Source organism: Euprymna scolopes, chromosome 23, assembly GCF_053919585.1.
Source record: "Euprymna scolopes isolate OS-2025 chromosome 23, ASM5391958v1, whole genome shotgun sequence".
Classification (NCBI taxonomy): Eukaryota; Metazoa; Mollusca; class Cephalopoda; order Sepiida; family Sepiolidae; genus Euprymna; species Euprymna scolopes.
In genome coordinates, this window is record NC_136504.1 from 113046213 (window position 1) to 113063818 (window position 17606).

Below are 17606 nucleotides of genomic sequence, written 5' to 3' on the forward strand. Positions count from 1 at the left end.
ATGATTTTAAGGGAGATAATACAATTAGGTTGTTAAGTACTGCTAGTTAATTCTGTTTTAAACTGGTTCGATTTTGTTTCTTATAATGGTTAAAAGGAAGTAATTCAGGCCGTTTGTGTTTTCGGTTCATTAATTACTAGAAGGCGTCTATGATTTAATAAATGATTTAATCAGATAGGTCCAGAACGTGCTACAATGGCTTATTTAACCAATTAAGTATATAAATTATGTTTTTGATCTAAACGAATAGGTTGTGTTTAACCCACATCTGTTATTAATCACTTATGCTGTTCCTGTCATATAATTCATGCGTTGTGTTCTTGGGTTGTCTGAATAAATAAAATATTGTATATCCTCTAATTATTATTCTGACAGCAAACCCACCCATGGCTCCAAGTGTGTTTTATTCCGGTGGAAAGATGTCTACTCCTGCATTTATGGGTGAAAAACACTTAGACAATAAAGGGAAGTAGGAGAATAAGTGAGTAAGCATGGATCCTACCACCATAGGGCGTCAGATGACAAAAGCAATTGAATTAATATTTAAATGGATTAACAGCCCCCAATTTGCTAATTTAATTTTTAATAATAACTAGATTAATTGCTGAGTTGTTTTATTGATTTGAAGAGGGTGTTACTTATTTTACCGTTAATACTGCTACAACTGAATGATTGCCGTTACAGAGAAAAAAAAACATTCCTTGATGAGCTATATACTTTATTTATATTTCTTACCCGGTTAAGAAGAAAGGAATCTATATTCGCATGTTAGATTTGGATCCTTTGTTATATTGTAACAATTCTACCTATTTAATTCTACATTAAAATGTAATCCTGGCATCCGATGATCCTTATTGTTGTAAAAAGGTTATACCTCAGTTATATTTAAGGCGTGATAGCAGAAATCTATTTCTATGGATGCATCCCTGTATGGCATCAAGTCTTTTATTCAAAATTTCCTCTTTGGAATTCCCAATGTAGAAGGCTTCCAATAAACATAGATTGCACCTTTTTGATTTCCCAGGGCTGTACTTCCTCTCCCTGTCTACTACTGGCCATTTTGATTCAACATTTTCATTATTTCTGTTAAGTTCCCTAACCCAATTACCTAATGCAGAAGTATTTTTCTTTTTGTTTTTATTTCTAATGCTTATTTTTGACCACCCCCCTGCTGTCGTTTACGCCATCTCTATTAGTTTCTATCCCAGGTTCCTTCTTAAATGATACTACGTGATTTCTATATCTGTCCTTAAACACTGTTCCCGTGGCTCCCTGATATATCTTCTTAGTGTTATCGGTTTTTATCTCGCATTTATACACTATTTCCGGGGTTAGACATTTCCCATCCAACGGACAATTCCCAGGTATTCTGCAATTTCATTTTCTGTTTAGGATACTTTCGTTTTTTTTTGTTTTTTTTTTACAAGGGTGTCACCACTTATCAAGGCCCAGAGGCCACTCGAGGAAAAGGGTTAATAGGTATACATTAGTCATTGTGATTTTAGCATAGTAAACAGTGGGAATTTTGAAACTTGGATTACTTAGGGGGACGATTCAATTAGAACTTGTTCACATTGGACTTTTTCTTTTTTTTTTCATAGGTATCAACTCATTATCAAGGCCAAGAGGTCACTCAAGGATAAGGGTTAAAGAGTGTACATTAGAAATTGGACAATATAGTAATCATTAGTAATGAAAATTTGTTAAATTTGATAACTTATATGGAACGGCTCATCAAGAACTTATTTACGTTAGACATATTGTAGTCAGCCGGAAAGCAGGAAAACGGAAGACAATTCCACAGGCGTGCAGTTCTAAGAAAAAAGCTTTGTTCATGGAATCTACGTTTAGGTTTAGGCACAGATAAAGAGTGGGGGGAATTATTGATAGTGTTTACAGCTAGACGAGTGTTTCTTGTGAAAGTTTTGCGAGGGGGGACCATAGATTGAAGCTCAGTCGAACACTTTCCATGAAAAAACGATACATCAGAGACAAACTCGCAACATCTCTTCTGTGAGATAGAGGTTGCAAGGAAGAGAAAAAGAACATCTCCTACGAGGCTACGAAGTCTATTTTGAACTCTATCAAGGCAGGCCAAGTCCTTTCTAGCAGCTCCTGCCCAGATGTGGCAACAGTATTCCATCCTTGGACGTACCTGGCTCTTATATAGATAGAGAATTGCATCAGCAGTGAGATATCTACTGGATCGATAGAAAGATCCCACCATTTTTCCAGCGGCCTTGGCAACAGATATGATGTACGTGTTCTATTTAAGATCAGGAGTAATGGTCAAGCCCAGAAGCTTGTCAAAACTTGAGGCCTCCTGAAGGCGAGAGCCATTCATTTCAATTGATGCCAGATGTGGATCAGAATGTTGATGATGTAAAGAGAGAAGCTTGGTTTAAGATGCATTAAAAGTAACCAGCCACTCCTTTCCCCATTGTACTACATGCTCAAGATCAGAGGAGAGAGAATTGGAGAGAACTTGGTCGTTTACTGTCTTAGATGTGCTATCATAAATGGTAGTGTCGTCAGCATAAATGTCTACAAATGGTGTAAGGATGTGATTTGGAAGATCATTAATGTAGATCAGGAAAAGAGTTGGGCCCAGGATGGACCCCTGAGGGACACCGGCATTAATACTGTGGGCTTCTGATTTTTGCCCCTCAACTACTACTCTTATGAACCTATCAGAAAGAAATAATTTAATAATTGAGAAGACATTTCCAGCTATACCATAGCTAGAGATCTTATGAAGTAAACCTTTATGCCATACCCTATCAAAGGCCTTAGATATGTCAAGAGCAATTGCCCTAGAAAGGTTGCCTCCGTCGAGAGATTCGCTAATCCTATGCGATATAACTGTAAGCACATCTGCTGTAGATCTAGCAGAGCGGAAACCATATTGAGTGTCACTAAGAAGGTTATTTTTGTTGAGATGGTTGATGCTAGTTCGTTATTGTTCCTTATTTTGCTGATTTTTCTATTGTTGGAGCTGATTATAGTGTTAGTTAAGTTTCTGGACGCTGAGAAAGATAATTTTACAGAGTTTCTATTTATTATTTTGCTTAGTTTATTATCCGGGGGGAAGTTTTGGTCTATTATTCTATAGAATTCCTTGGGTATATTATTTCTGATATGCTCGCTGAATTGTGGATTGAACCAAACCTGTCTCTTGCATTGTTTTTATTCTTCCCTGTTTTGCTGTTATTATTTCCCCCCTTCGTTTCTATTCTTATGACCATTTTCAACGTTTGGCCTTAGGTTTTTTCTAGCTCTCATTGCTGTTATATTCAATTTTTCCGTTGTATCCTGATCTCCTAAGGGTCTCATTGTAGTATTCCTTGTCTTTTCAAAAAGATTCTCATTCTTAGAGAGTTCTGAAACTCTTTTAGAAATGTTGGGGATCAGTGCTTTCTTCATGCATTTCGGATGGTTTGATCGGTAATCTATGTAGAAAGTTTTTTGGTTAGGTTTGTAGTAAGGTTTGTATGTGCTCTTATTTAGGTTGAGGGTAACGTCCAGAATATTAACCATCCTGCAACAGCTGTCCATTTTTATTTCTAATCCAAATTCCTTTAAAAAATTTCTGATATTTTTGCTTGATTTTTCCATAATACGGTCGCTAGAATTAACTACGAAAAGTGCATCGTCCCTGTAAAGACCCCCATTTGAACCTGAAATTCTCTTGTCTATCTCCCTTTGTAAGTAGAGACCAACCAAGTCAGTGACCTAAGAGGCGTCTGGGTCACCCATTGTAATGTCAAAATGGCGCTCTCTATCTTTTCTGGTCAACAATTCATCGTTATATCTGATTAGGGTTTTTCTGGCTAATTTTATAATTTCAATTTCCAACTTAGTTAAGTCAGTTTCATCTTTTGCTAGTTTAAGTGCCTTCTTAAATAGTTCTGGGGAAATGGAGGGGTAGTACGCATCTATGTCGAACATGATAAATTTGCTTTTGGAGTTTTTAGGGATCTTGTCAAACTATCTGATTACTTCACCTGAAAAGATCCAGAGGTTGTGCTTAATTTTGGATTTTAAGGTTGGTATGATTCTGCCTAGTATCTTTTTAGTAATATTACCTATGTCGGATGCGCATGGGGCTATAAGTCTAATACTGGGTTTATTATTGAAGTCCGGTTTATGGTCCTTTAAGAGAAACCGAGGGTTAAGTGGGGTGTAAACCTCTATTTTGTCTTGAATGTTCATTTCCTCACAAATTTTTAAAGCTAACAGGTTAATTCTAAATATATCCTTTTAAGTTGCTTTCTTGTACTTGCTTAGACCGGGTCATTCGTGTAACACATTTACCTTGGTTATGGTTACGGAAAAGCCCATTTAGATATTAATGTATCGCCTAATTTTCGTATCCTTATTTAAGAACAGAGTTATGTGAAGTTTCTACGGGGACTCTAAGCCATTTAAAAAAATAATTTTTTTTTTATAAATATATCCCATTTGTTGGGTTCCTAAATTCCTTTATTTCCCAATGATTGATTTTTTGTAAAAATAATTTTTTTTTAATTTGGTATCTATATTTATATTATGGCCGATACAACCCTGAAAAGATGTTACGGCCTATATATATATATATATATATATATATATATATATATATATATATATATATATATATATATATATAGGGTGACCCAAAAGAAACCAGCCCGAACTCTAATTAGGCCCCGTTTCTTAGTATTTTCACCGAATGGAATGAAACTTTGATTATAACTAGTTTATTATATTCAAATCATCACATCAAAACACTAGGGTCTTTGGCCTTTTTTTTCTCCGTTGACTGTAAAATGCTCAGAAAAAACAATTGAGTATCCTCTGTTTTCTGGGGGACACCCTGTATACGTAGTTTTTTTTTTAACGATATTGAGGTTAGCGTGTTCGTCTTGAAGATCGGATATTTTCTTCTTCTTTTTTTTTTTTTTTTTAGAAATCGCCCATTTTTTTTTTTTAGTTGGGACGTAAACAAATAACATTTTTATTTATTTATTTATTTATTTATTTTTAAAGAGGGGTAGGCCCCCGAAACATGCATGTACGTAGATTACTGTTTTAATATATATATATATATATATATATATATATATATATATATATATATATATATATCACTGATTTCATAAGTTAATAAAATGTCGTGGATTTCACCGGCTAGAATCGAAACCAAAATATTTAGCGCCCCAGCCACGTTAGCTACCGTTTGAGCTAACTCGATAGAAAGATTAAAAAATTACGCAATTAAACTACGTTTAGCTATGATTATTTTACGCATGCGTAAACTAATAGAAATGTCGGCAAGTTGAAATGACTATTTTCCATTCCAAGCTGCCGACTTCGATGCGCGTTATTCCTGCATCCAGAGATTTTACTCATTATAAACCATTCTTTTTTTTTTTTTTTTGCTTTATGATAACTGTTTCCTGTTAATACCGTGTTATCTGACCACGAGTTGTTTAAGAGGTTTTCGGTTAAATATTTATACACAGACAGAGACACATATATATATATCTACAGTTTTATTTATATACAGGATGGTCAAAAAGTCAGGTAACATTTTAAAGAAAAACGATATTAGCAATACACGTATATTTAAGTACCATACATTGAAATATAAAATGAAACAAACATGAAATATGTTTATTTTGTTAATTGTCGTCCATTTCTCTCTATCAATCGCTGGAAGCGATTAACCACTGATTGTGTAACACGTGTAATCATGTCAGCTGATATCCGCGCAATCTCCTCTTCAATAAATAACTTTAAAGACGCTATTGTATCAGGGTTCTTGCCATAAACGCTATCCTTTACATAGCCCCAAAGCCAGAAATCAGGAGGGGTAGTTTATATATTACACTCAAATATTTAAACAAATAATATTAAACGAATAGAGATTATAATGGATCATATTGTTTTTTCTACCTTTAACATGTTACCTGACTTTTTGACCACCCTGCTTGATTTATAAATGAGACGGTGTTGTATGAAAACGGTCGCAGTCAAATGTGTTCTCCTGCATAGTTCAGGTTTACAAATGTTAACAGGGTTGAGAAGGTGACTAAGTGGGTAACAATACAAGCTGAGAACCAGAGGGTTCCACACAAGTACATTCACTTAGAATGTTGCCAATTTCAATGTGCCCCTCCCCCTTCTGTAAATACCGGATATCTCACTAGTACACATAACGACAAGAAAAATATCAGGGAAACCAATGCAAACAATCAAAGTATACGTTTCGGGAAAACGAATGCCAACTATTTCAGAATCAGATCTAACATCAATATTTTGACGTTCAGCATGCTTCCAGGATTTGTCACCTCTGAGGAGAAGCAGTTTAATTTGCTTTAGTAGGTAATCTTCTGTCTCAAGAGATAATGATATGCGCCTTCGTGCTTGGACATCTTCGAGCGTGGCTGCAGAAGCCCTATTCAGGATTGTTTGGTTGTTTTTGTTTTACGGCATATCAACCCTTTTCGGATTATTTAATGCCGAATCCAAAGATTTGGAAGAAAAATTTTTTAGTAGAATATATTTGTTGTTTTCAAGTCGGTTTCTATTTAACCCATAGTTGGGACCCTAACAGGTACTACCACTCCGGGTCAGTGTGGACCTGGGAGCAATGGCAATTAAAGGGTGGTTCCACACTACCCAAAGCCCGCAAGCTGAGGCCTTACCACTGGATATAGTTTAAGGTCATATCCAGGACCCCCATTGAGGGACTTTTACCCTCTGCAGGGGGGGGCAGTCGGTGTATTCTAATGCCCCACAAACAGGGCCCCTATTCAGGAATGGCAGTCTCTGTCGCATGGACACAAGAAGGAAGACTGTGTGCTGGAGTTTGTGGCCTTTTGGTGCTGTTTTTGGCGTCATCTCCTGTCATACAGCATCAGGTTTCTATAGTCCTATCCTATCCCGACTCCCTGACGTACAGCACTTTGCTAAGCACCATGATCGTTTGCTAGCTTCTCCTAGTTTTTTTTCTTTATCATCAGTTTTATTCGTCTATCGATATCCTACGATCAAAGCAATGATATTGTTGCGACACAAATGTCGCCAGCGCGTACAATCGATTGAATCTCCATTCCATAGTCTCGGACTTGTCTTAATGCATAAATAAATGTAATTCATCCGAGAGGGTTGAATTTGGCAAAATTCATACCAGAGGCAACGTGAGTATTCATTATGCAATTCCTATGGAAACATTCTTGAGTTCAGAATGCGAATATATTATACTCTATGCAGTTACATAACAATTCTAATTTACGGATCACACACACACACACATATACACACACGCGCACACACACACAATCACACACACATACACACACACATATATAAAAACGAGAAACAACCACAGAATTCGCGCATAAGCCTGACCAATCCTAGAGTGGATGAAACGCAGAATATTCAGTGTAGCTTAATCGCCATATATATTTTATCAATTACTAACTAGCTCTACCTACGTATTGAGCACTTTGAAGTAAATACTTAAAGTTTACGCATAAATCTATACTTTCGTATATTAATTTTATGTGAGTAAATGAAGTAGTTATATATATATATAGAGAGAGAGAGATGCGTGCGCGTGCTGTGTGTGTCACTTGAAGCAGATTACAACAAAAGCATTTAAGTTTTAGATGGGATTATTTAAAACACATCGGAATAGAAAATGTACGGAAAAGTTTATAATATCAGCTTATTCGATATTACGAATACGTTCATATAAGAATGTCAGTTTTTGACGGGATAAATTTTAAGGCCGAGAAGCAGAAGCTGGATCGAACATATATTACACTTTTATTCGACGACACTCACTGGATTATAGCAGGTTTGATGTTTTAGGTAGCATTATATTTAAGATACGGAAAAAATGAATGGATTAAATCCAAAGTTCTTGTTCTGTCGGCAAGATAATCCTGGTTATGTCATAAGTTAAGCAATATACGGTGTTATTTTTTAAGTGCTAATCACAGTAGAAATGGATTAGCTCGTTGATCGCGTTTATCAATATTACGTTCGCAATTGTATCAGAACGTACGTGTTCGTAAGGAGTCTCGGAATCAATGTCTCATACGTATTGTTTTAATTACGTATTACAATCTTCAGGGGCAATGTTCCAACTGTGAGATAGGGGCACGTAGATATCAGGCATAGAGGGTAATGTAGAGATTTATAACCACTTCTTTTATCTTCACTATATATATATATATATATATATATATATATATATATATATATATATATATGAACAAATGATTAATAAAACATGTTAAAAAACATCTTGAAAAAGAGTTAAAAACATATTTAATTTTAAAAAGGAAGCACAAGATAAGTGGATAATCCTTAATACGCGGAGTTTCGAAGAAATACTCTCCTTCTCATCAGAGGGCAGGAATTAGGAATAATATTATAAGCTCTATTTGTTTTTCGGTTTTATTGAGCTTTTACATCTGGTTGAGATTACTTTACTTGTAAATATTAACTCTTTAATATTTATAATATATTTTAAGTTTACCATTTTGATTACCTTGGTAAACTTATTATAAGTTTTATTTATATATATATATATATATATAAATATATATATATATACCGAGATTCAGCCACTCTGATGAGTCATAGACGACGAAATACGTGTCAGTGGATAATTATATTTTTAAAATGATATATATACAACTCACCATGTGGGGTTCCAAATTGGTTAAAGGGAATATTATTCCCAACTTGCATTTAGGTAAAAATGCACTTTTGTAATTAATTGAATTCATTCAAGACATATCGCAAAAACGAAAACAAATAACACATACACACACATACACACGCATATTTTATTTTTATACATATATATATATATGTTTGTGTGTGTATATATATAAATATAAATATATATATATATATATTTATATATATATATATATATATATATATATATATATATATATATATATATAGGTTGGTTACGTAACCAGGTACTTTAAAATCTTCCTACTATTTTCAAAATTTACATCGTTTATTTTTGGCTTTTTAGGGGTTTTTTTTATATAGTGTTTTCAGTATTTTAAATCTTTTAACGTTTGAATCCATATTTGTACATTTCTGTAGAACTAAAGCTGGATACAAAATCACATACGTGCACACAGACACATAATACTAAATCGCAGAGATGGCAAACGTCTGTAAGAAGTAGCAACCATCATATATGTGTGTGTGTGTATGTGTGTGTATGTGTGTGTGTGTGTGTGGGTGTGTGTATGTGTGTGAGTGTATGTGTGTGTATGTGTGTGTATGTGTGTGTGTATGTGTGTGTGTATGTGTGTATGTGTGTATATGTGTGTATGTGTGTGTATGTGTGTGTGTATGTGTGTGTGTGTGTGCATCTGTTTCGTGGTCGTGAGTAATGGTATAGTAATGGTTAGATTCTTATAGGTATTGACTTAGTATATTATTTAGTCGGTTGTCACTAGGATAACACTCCCATGTATTACCCCCTCCTGTGGAGCAGATTGGTATATGTAATAACTGATAAACGTGAATGTAAAAAAAGAAAGGTTGTATTTGTATTACTTGGATTCTTCAGATTACTGTTCCCATCTTGTTCCTACAACGTTTTGGCTGATTTTACCTCCGACCTTCTTCAGGTAAATCTTCATTAAACTAATTAAATAAAATACCAGAAATGTAATAACGCCATATTTATTTGTATTATTTGCATTGTTCGTGCTACTGTTCTCAGCTTGAGTTTTCTTTTTTTACTTTCTTTTTTTTTATTTATTCAATTTTCACCCCAAACTTTGAAGTAGGGGACATAAGTTGTAGGGGTATTATGAAGGGAGATGAGCAGCAAGATCTTTGTTCACATTACACTTGAACTTCTGCAGAGAATTTTAAACGGGGCCCTTGGTGTCATCTACGAGGATAGCCCGCAATTATTCCATCATCCATGTCCCGGTAGAAGTTTTGAATAATTTGCAATTATATTCTTAGTATCGCCCACATTGAGAATTGAACCTTTAACCTCCGGAAGAGTGTCACTTGGGACCAAATATTAGTACTTTATCCTTTACGCCACGGTTTCGTGAGGCTTTATTAATTTCAACTAAAGCTTCTGTAAAGTGTATATATGTTCAAATATGTAAAATATACCATTATTTCAAGAAAGAAATCATTAAGGTTAAAGGATGTCGGATTATACTTTGCCAAATAAATGTCGACTTTTTGCCGGTAGCACGCATTTAATCTGATTCTATTGGCCAAGATGAGACAACTCTATAATCGTGTAGAAAATCAAAAGTGACGCTACACTCGTCGTAATTAAATTGCCCCGAGCGAAAATAAAACTTACAATTACAAAAATCAGACGAAATGAACACTGTAGACGATTAGAGCGACTCCTGGCGTTATCCTTTCTCCGTATTAATTTCATTTGTTGGCTCTGGTCTCCTGGCACAATAACAACAATCATCACTACTATTCGAAATTGCAACGTTACTTTATTTCGTCCCAGTTTCGTCTCTTTGTCATGTATACGTTTTCCTCGATATGTTAGGTGACTAGGAAAAAGAACTCTGTTTAGAAGTTACAAAAACCGACGTCTAGAATAATACTGTTTTTCTTCTTTTTTTTTTATTAACGACGAAAGCTTTCAGAAGAAACAAATTTAACCATTGAATGAAAATAATGTATATATTAATACGATAGCGAGTGTTTTATTCTGTGTCACGCTTACATCTTTTTTCTTCCGGCTGGCTGTCGTTTAATTAAATTAAAAATTAATTAAAAACCTTCTATTTTCTGTAATAAATAATTTTACCAAGAATTCTTCATAAGTTTTGATACCGATTTCGATTATAGCTGAAGGGACCCATAGTTATATATATATATATATATATATATATATATATATATATATATATATATGTGTGTGTGTGTGTGTGTGTGTGTGTGTGTGTGTTTGTGTGTGTGTGCGTGTGCGTATACATATATGTATATATATTTATATATATATGTATATATGTATATATACATACATATATTTATATACACACACACACACACATATATATATATATATATATATATATATATATATATATATATATATATATATAGTAGGAATGGTAATTAATAAAAACTGAAGAAAGTGCTCAATACTGTTGTAGAGCAAATATGCGTTTATTTTTTTATTACCGTATCTTTCTGTTAAGTTACATTATTGTTTCAGTTACCGGGCCGATTTTTTGCCGTCTGTAGCATCCTTAGACTTTTACAGAAATGTTCGTTGTTATGGGATGAAAGAGTGAAAGAGTGAACACTCTTTCACTCTTTCATCCCATAACGAACATTTCTGTAAAAGTATATATATATATATATATATATATATATATATATATATATATATATATATATATATATATATAGTTAAATATATTTTTTGTTTGTTTCTTTGTTTTTCTTCATGGGTTTTATTTTCCGGATCCGATTTCAGCTGATGCAGCCGTCACACACACACACACACACACACACACACACACACACACACACACACACATATATATATATATATATATACTTCATTTACTCACATAAATTTAATATACGAAAATATATATTTATGCGTAAACTTTAAGTATTTACTTCAAAAGTGCTCAATACGTAGGTAGAGCTAGTTAGTATTTATAAAATACATATGGCGATTAAGCTACATAAAAAAAGGAAGGAAAAGATCTACCTTAAGCCACTAACCTAGTTCTAAAACAGATCCTTTGTTCGATAAAATGTCTGTCCATTGGCTGATAGGAGGGGGCGCGGTGGATACTAGAAAGCTGATTGGCTAACTAGAAATCCTGAACATATATAAAAACAAGAAGCAACCACAAAATTCGCGCATAAGCCTGACGAATCCTATAGTGGATGAAACGCTGAATATTCAGTGTAGCTTAATCGCCATATGTATTTTGTAAATTACTAAATTACTATATATATATATATATATATATATATATATATATATATATATATTATCCCAACTTAATGATGTATAAGAATTGATAGACAATTGGCTCTATAATAATAATACGAAATCTGCATAAATTGAAATATTCACGACCGGGCTACGCCGGGCATTCCTGCTAGCTTAGAAAAATGCTTTTATAGTTTTAACAAAAGAGCTACAACAATATCTGGGTGTCTCCATTTACGATGACCATCCACAGAATGCAAACATCTACATTTTATAAATGGAAGAGTTCGCTAATCTTTACAGGTCCCTCTCCCAAACAATATTCGATTTTCGAAATTTTCAAAATAAACTTACATAATGATACTTTCAAATATGTGACTAAGTTTTTATATTCAAAATTCGCGCTAATCACGCAATCCGCATCGATACCGCCGTGGATATCATGTTCTGATTTCTACTGTCGACATCTCCGGTAGTTTAGACATGCACCTTGTCGAGCAGAAGGAGAGAACTCATCCGCAGGTCCTCTCTTCCGCCTCTCTGCCTGGCTGGCACAAAGGAGACGGTGGGTAGTTGAAGACCTGGGCCTTTTGGTCAAGATCTGTTCCGGCAGATGCTGCACTTAAGATAATTTGTACCAGTCAATGGAGGGGAAACCCTCTATACTGGGACAATTATTATTTTTGGTAACCAGAGTGCCCCCTTTTTGCCTACTTTTAGGGGAGCTGGTTTTTACCTCACATTAAAAACGGCCTTGTGCCTAATTTGCTCAGTGGGGGAGCAAATAAACACCATCTGTTCCGGCAGATGCTGCACTTAAGATAATTTGTACCAGTCAATGGAGGGGAAACCCTCTATACTGGGACAATTATTATTTTTGGTAACCAGAGTGCCCCCTTTTTGCCTACTTTTAGGGGAGCTGGTTTTTACCTCACATTAAAAACGGCCTTGTGCCTAATTTGCTCAGTGGGGGAGCAAATAAATACCATCTGTTCCGGCAGATGCTGCACTTAAGATAATTTGTACCAGTCAATGGAGGGGAAACCCTCTATACTGGGACAATTATTATTTTTGGTAACCAGAGTGCCCCCTTTTTGCCTACTTTTAGGGGAGCTGGTTTTTACCTCACATTAAAAACGGCCTTGTGCCTAATTTGCTCAGTGGGGGAGCAAATAAATACCATCTGTTCCGGCAGATACTGCAAGCTATGACTAGCTATGACTAGCAAAGACCAGATGTGGGGGCAACCCCACATGCCTGACCATAAACCAGCTCCCATTTCCCACCTCTCGGGAGCTGGCCCCCTTTTTCCCTTCCCCCTCCCTTCACTCCTCACATTAAAAATTGGCCTTTTGCCTAATTGGCTCGGTGGGGGAGCAAATAAATACCATCTCTTCCGGCAGATACTGCAAGCTATGACTAGCTATGACTAGCAAAGACCAGATGTGGGGGCAACCCCACATGCCTGACCTTTAACCAGCTCCAATTTCCAACCTCTCGGGAGCTGGTCCCCTTTTCCCCTTCCCCCTCCCTTCACTCCTCACATTAAAAATTGGCCTTGTGCCTAATTTGCTCGGTGGGGGAGCAAATACATACCATCTGTTCCGGCAGATGCTGCACTTAAGATAATTTGTACCAGTCAATGGAGGGGAAACCCTCTATACTGGGACAATTATAATTTTTGGTAACCAGAGTGCCCCCTTTTTGCCTACTTTTAGGGGAGCTGGTTTTTACCTAACATTAAAAACGACCTTGTGCCTAATTTGCTCAGTGGGGAGCAAATAAATACCATCTGTTCCGGCAGATGATGCAAGCTATGACTAGCTATGACTGGCAAAGACCAGATGTGGGGGCGGCCCCACATGCCTGACCATTGACCAGCTCCCATTTCCCACCTCTCGAGAGCTGTCCCCTTTTCCCCTTCCCCCTCCCTTCACTCCTCACATTAAAAATCGGCCTTGTGCCTAATTTGCTCGGTGGGGGATCAAATAAATACCATCTGTTCCGGCAGATACTGCAAGCTATGACTAGCTATGACTAGCAAAGACCAGATGTGGGGGCAACCCCACATGCTTGACCTTTAACCAGCTCCCATTTCCCACCTCTCGGGAGCTGGTCCCCTTTTCACCTTCCCCCTCCCTTCACTCCTCACATTAAAAATCGGCCTTGTGCCTAATTTGCTCGGTGGGGGAACAAATAAATACCATCTGTTCCGGCAGATACTGCAAGCAAAGACCAGATGTGGGGGCAACCCCACATACCTGACCTTTAACCAGCTCCCATTTCCAACCTCTCGGGAGCTGGTCCCCTTTTCCCATTCCCCCTCCCTTCAATCCTCACATTAAAAATCGGCCTTGTGCCTAATTTGCTCGGTGGGGGAGCAAATAAACACCATCTGTTCCGACAGATACTGCAAGCTATGACTAGCGATGACTAGCAAAGATCCGACGTGGGGGCAACTCCACATGCTTGACCTTTAACCACCTCCCATTTCCCACCTCTCGGAGGCTGGTTCCCTTTTCCCCTTCCCCCTCCCTTCACCTCTCACATTAAAAATCGGCCTTGTGCCTAATTTGCTCGGTGGGGGAGCAAATAAATACCATCTGTTCCGGCAGATACTGCAAGCTATGACTAGCAAAGACCAGATGTGGGGGCAACCCCACATGCCTGACCATTAACCAGCTCCCATTTCCCACCTCTCGGGAGCTGGTCCCCTTTTTCCCTTCCCCCTCCCTTCACTCCTCACATTAAAAATCGGCCTTGTGCCTAATTTGCTCAGTGGGGGAGCAAATAAATACCATCTGTTCCGGCAGATGCAGCTTTTCTTGACCTTTTGGCCAAGATCAAAGTGTAGTATCTGTTCCGGCAGATACTGCAAGCAAAGACCAGATGTGGGGGCGGCCCCACATGCCTGACCATTGACCAGCTCCCATTTCCCACCTCTCGAGAGCTGTCCCCTTTTTCCCCTTCCCCCTACCTTCACTCCTCACATTAAAAATCTGCCTTGTGCCTAATTTGCTCGGTGGGGGAGCAAATAAATACCATCTGTTCCGGCAGATACTGCAAGCTATGACTAGCTATGACTAGCAAAGACCAGATGTGGGGGCAACCCCACATGCTTGACCTTTAACCACCTCCCATTTCCTACCTCTCGGAGGCTGGTCCCCTTTTCCCCTTCCCCCTCCCTTCACTCCTCACATTAAAAATTGGCCTTGTGCCTAATTTGCTCGGTGGGGGAGCAAATAAATACCATCTGTTCCGGCAGATACTGCAAGCTATGACTAGCAAAGACCAGATGTGGGGGCAACCCCACATGCCTGACCATTAACCAGCTCCCATTTCCCACCTCTCGGGAGCTGGTCCCCTTTTTCCCTTCCCCCTCCCTTCACTCCTCACATTAAAAATCGGCCTTGTGCCTAATTTGCTCAGTGGGGGAGCAAATAAATACCATCTGTTCCGGCAGATGCAGCTTTTCTTGACCTTTTGGCCAAGATCAAAGTGTAGTATCTGTTCCGGCAGATACTGCAAGCAAAGACCAGATGTGGGGGCAACCCCACATGCCTGACCTTTAACCAGCTCCCATTTCCCACCTCTCGGGAGCTGGTCCCCTTTTTCCCTTCCCCCTCCCTTCACTCCTCACATTAAAAATCGGTCTTGTGCGTAATTTGCTCGGTGGGGGAGCAAATAAATACCATCTGTTCCGGCAGATACTGCAAGCAATGACTAGCTATGACTAGCTATGACTAGCAAAGACCAGATGTGGAGGCAACCCCACATGCATGACCTTTAACCAGTTTCCATTTCCCACCTCTCGGGAGCTGGTCCCCTTTTCCTTTCCCCCTTCCTTCACTCCTCAAATTAAAAATTGGCCTTGTGCCTAATTGGCTCGGTGGGGGAGCAAATAAATACCATCTCTTCCGGCAGATACTGCAAGCTATGACTAGCAAAGACCAGATGTGGGGGCAACCCCACATGCCTGACCATTAATCAGCTCCCATTTCCCACCTATCGGGAGCTGGTCCCCTTTTTCCCTTCCCCCTCCCTTCACTCCTCACATTAAAAATCGGCCTTGTGCCTAATTTGCTCTCTGGGAGAGCAAATAAATACCAAATAGTATCTGTTCTTCAGATGCTGCAAGCTATGACTAGCAATGACTAGCAAAGACCAGATGTGGGGGCAACCCCACATACCTGACCTTTAACCAGCTCCCATTTCCCACCTCTCGGGAGCTGGTCCCCTTTTCCCATTCCCCCTCCCTTCACTCCTCACATTAAAAATCGGCCTTGTCTCTAATTTGCTCGGTGGGGGAGCAAATAAACACCATCAGTTCCGACAGATACTGCAAGCTATGACTAGCTATGACTAGCAAAGATCCGATGTGGGGGCAACTCCACATGCTTGACCTTTAACCACCTCCCATTTCCTACCTCTCGGAGGCTGGTCCCCTTTTCCCCTTCCCCCTCCCTTCACTCCTCACATTAAAAATTGGCCTTGTGCCTAATTTGCTCGGTGGGGGAGCAAATAAATACCATCTGTTCCGGCAGATACTGCAAGCTATGACTAGCAAAGACCAGATGTGGGGGCAACCCCACATGCCTGACCATTAACCAGCTCCCATTTCCCACCTCTCGGGAGCTGGTCCCCTTTTTCCCTTCCCCCTCCCTTCACTCCTCACATTAAAAATCGGCCTTGTGCCTAATTTGCTCAGTGGGGGAGCAAATAAATACCATCTGTTCCGGCAGATGCAGCTTTTCTTGACCTTTTGGCCAAGATCAAAGTGTAGTATCTGTTCCGGCAGATACTGCAAGCAAAGACCAGATGTGGGTGCAACCCCACATGCCTGACCTTTAACCAGCTCCCATTTCCCACCTCTCGGGAGCTGGTCCCCTTTTTCCCTTCCCCCTCCCTTCACTCCTCACATTAAAAATCGGTCTTGTGCGTAATTTGCTCGGTGGGGGAGCAAATAAATACCATCTGTTCCGGCAGATACTGCAAGCAATGACTAGCTATGACTAGCTATGACTAGCAAAGACCAGATGTGGAGGCAACCCCACATGCATGACCTTTAACCAGTTTCCATTTCCCACCTCTCGGGAGCTGGTCCCCTTTTCCTTTCCCCCTTCCTTCACTCCTCAAATTAAAAATTGGCCTTGTGCCTAATTGGCTCGGTGGGGGAGCAAATAAATACCATCTCTTCCGGCAGATACTGCAAGCTATGACTAGCAAAGACCAGATGTGGGGGCAACCCCACATGCCTGACCATTAATCAGCTCCCATTTCCCACCTATCGGGAGCTGGTCCCCTTTTTCCCTTCCCCCTCCCTTCACTCCTCACATTAAAAATCGGCCTTGTGCCTAATTTGCTCTCTGGGAGAGCAAATAAATACCAAATAGTATCTGTTCTTCAGATGCTGCAAGCTATGACTTGCAATGACTAGCAAAGACCAGATGTGGGGGAAACCCCATATGCCTGACCATTAACCAGCTCCCATTTCCCACCTCACGGGAGCTGGTCCCCTTTTTCCCTTCCCCCTTCCTTCACTCCTCACATTAAAAATTGGCCTTGTGCCTAATTTGCTCGGTGGGGGAGCAAATAAATACCATCTGTTCTTCAGATGCTGCAAGCTATG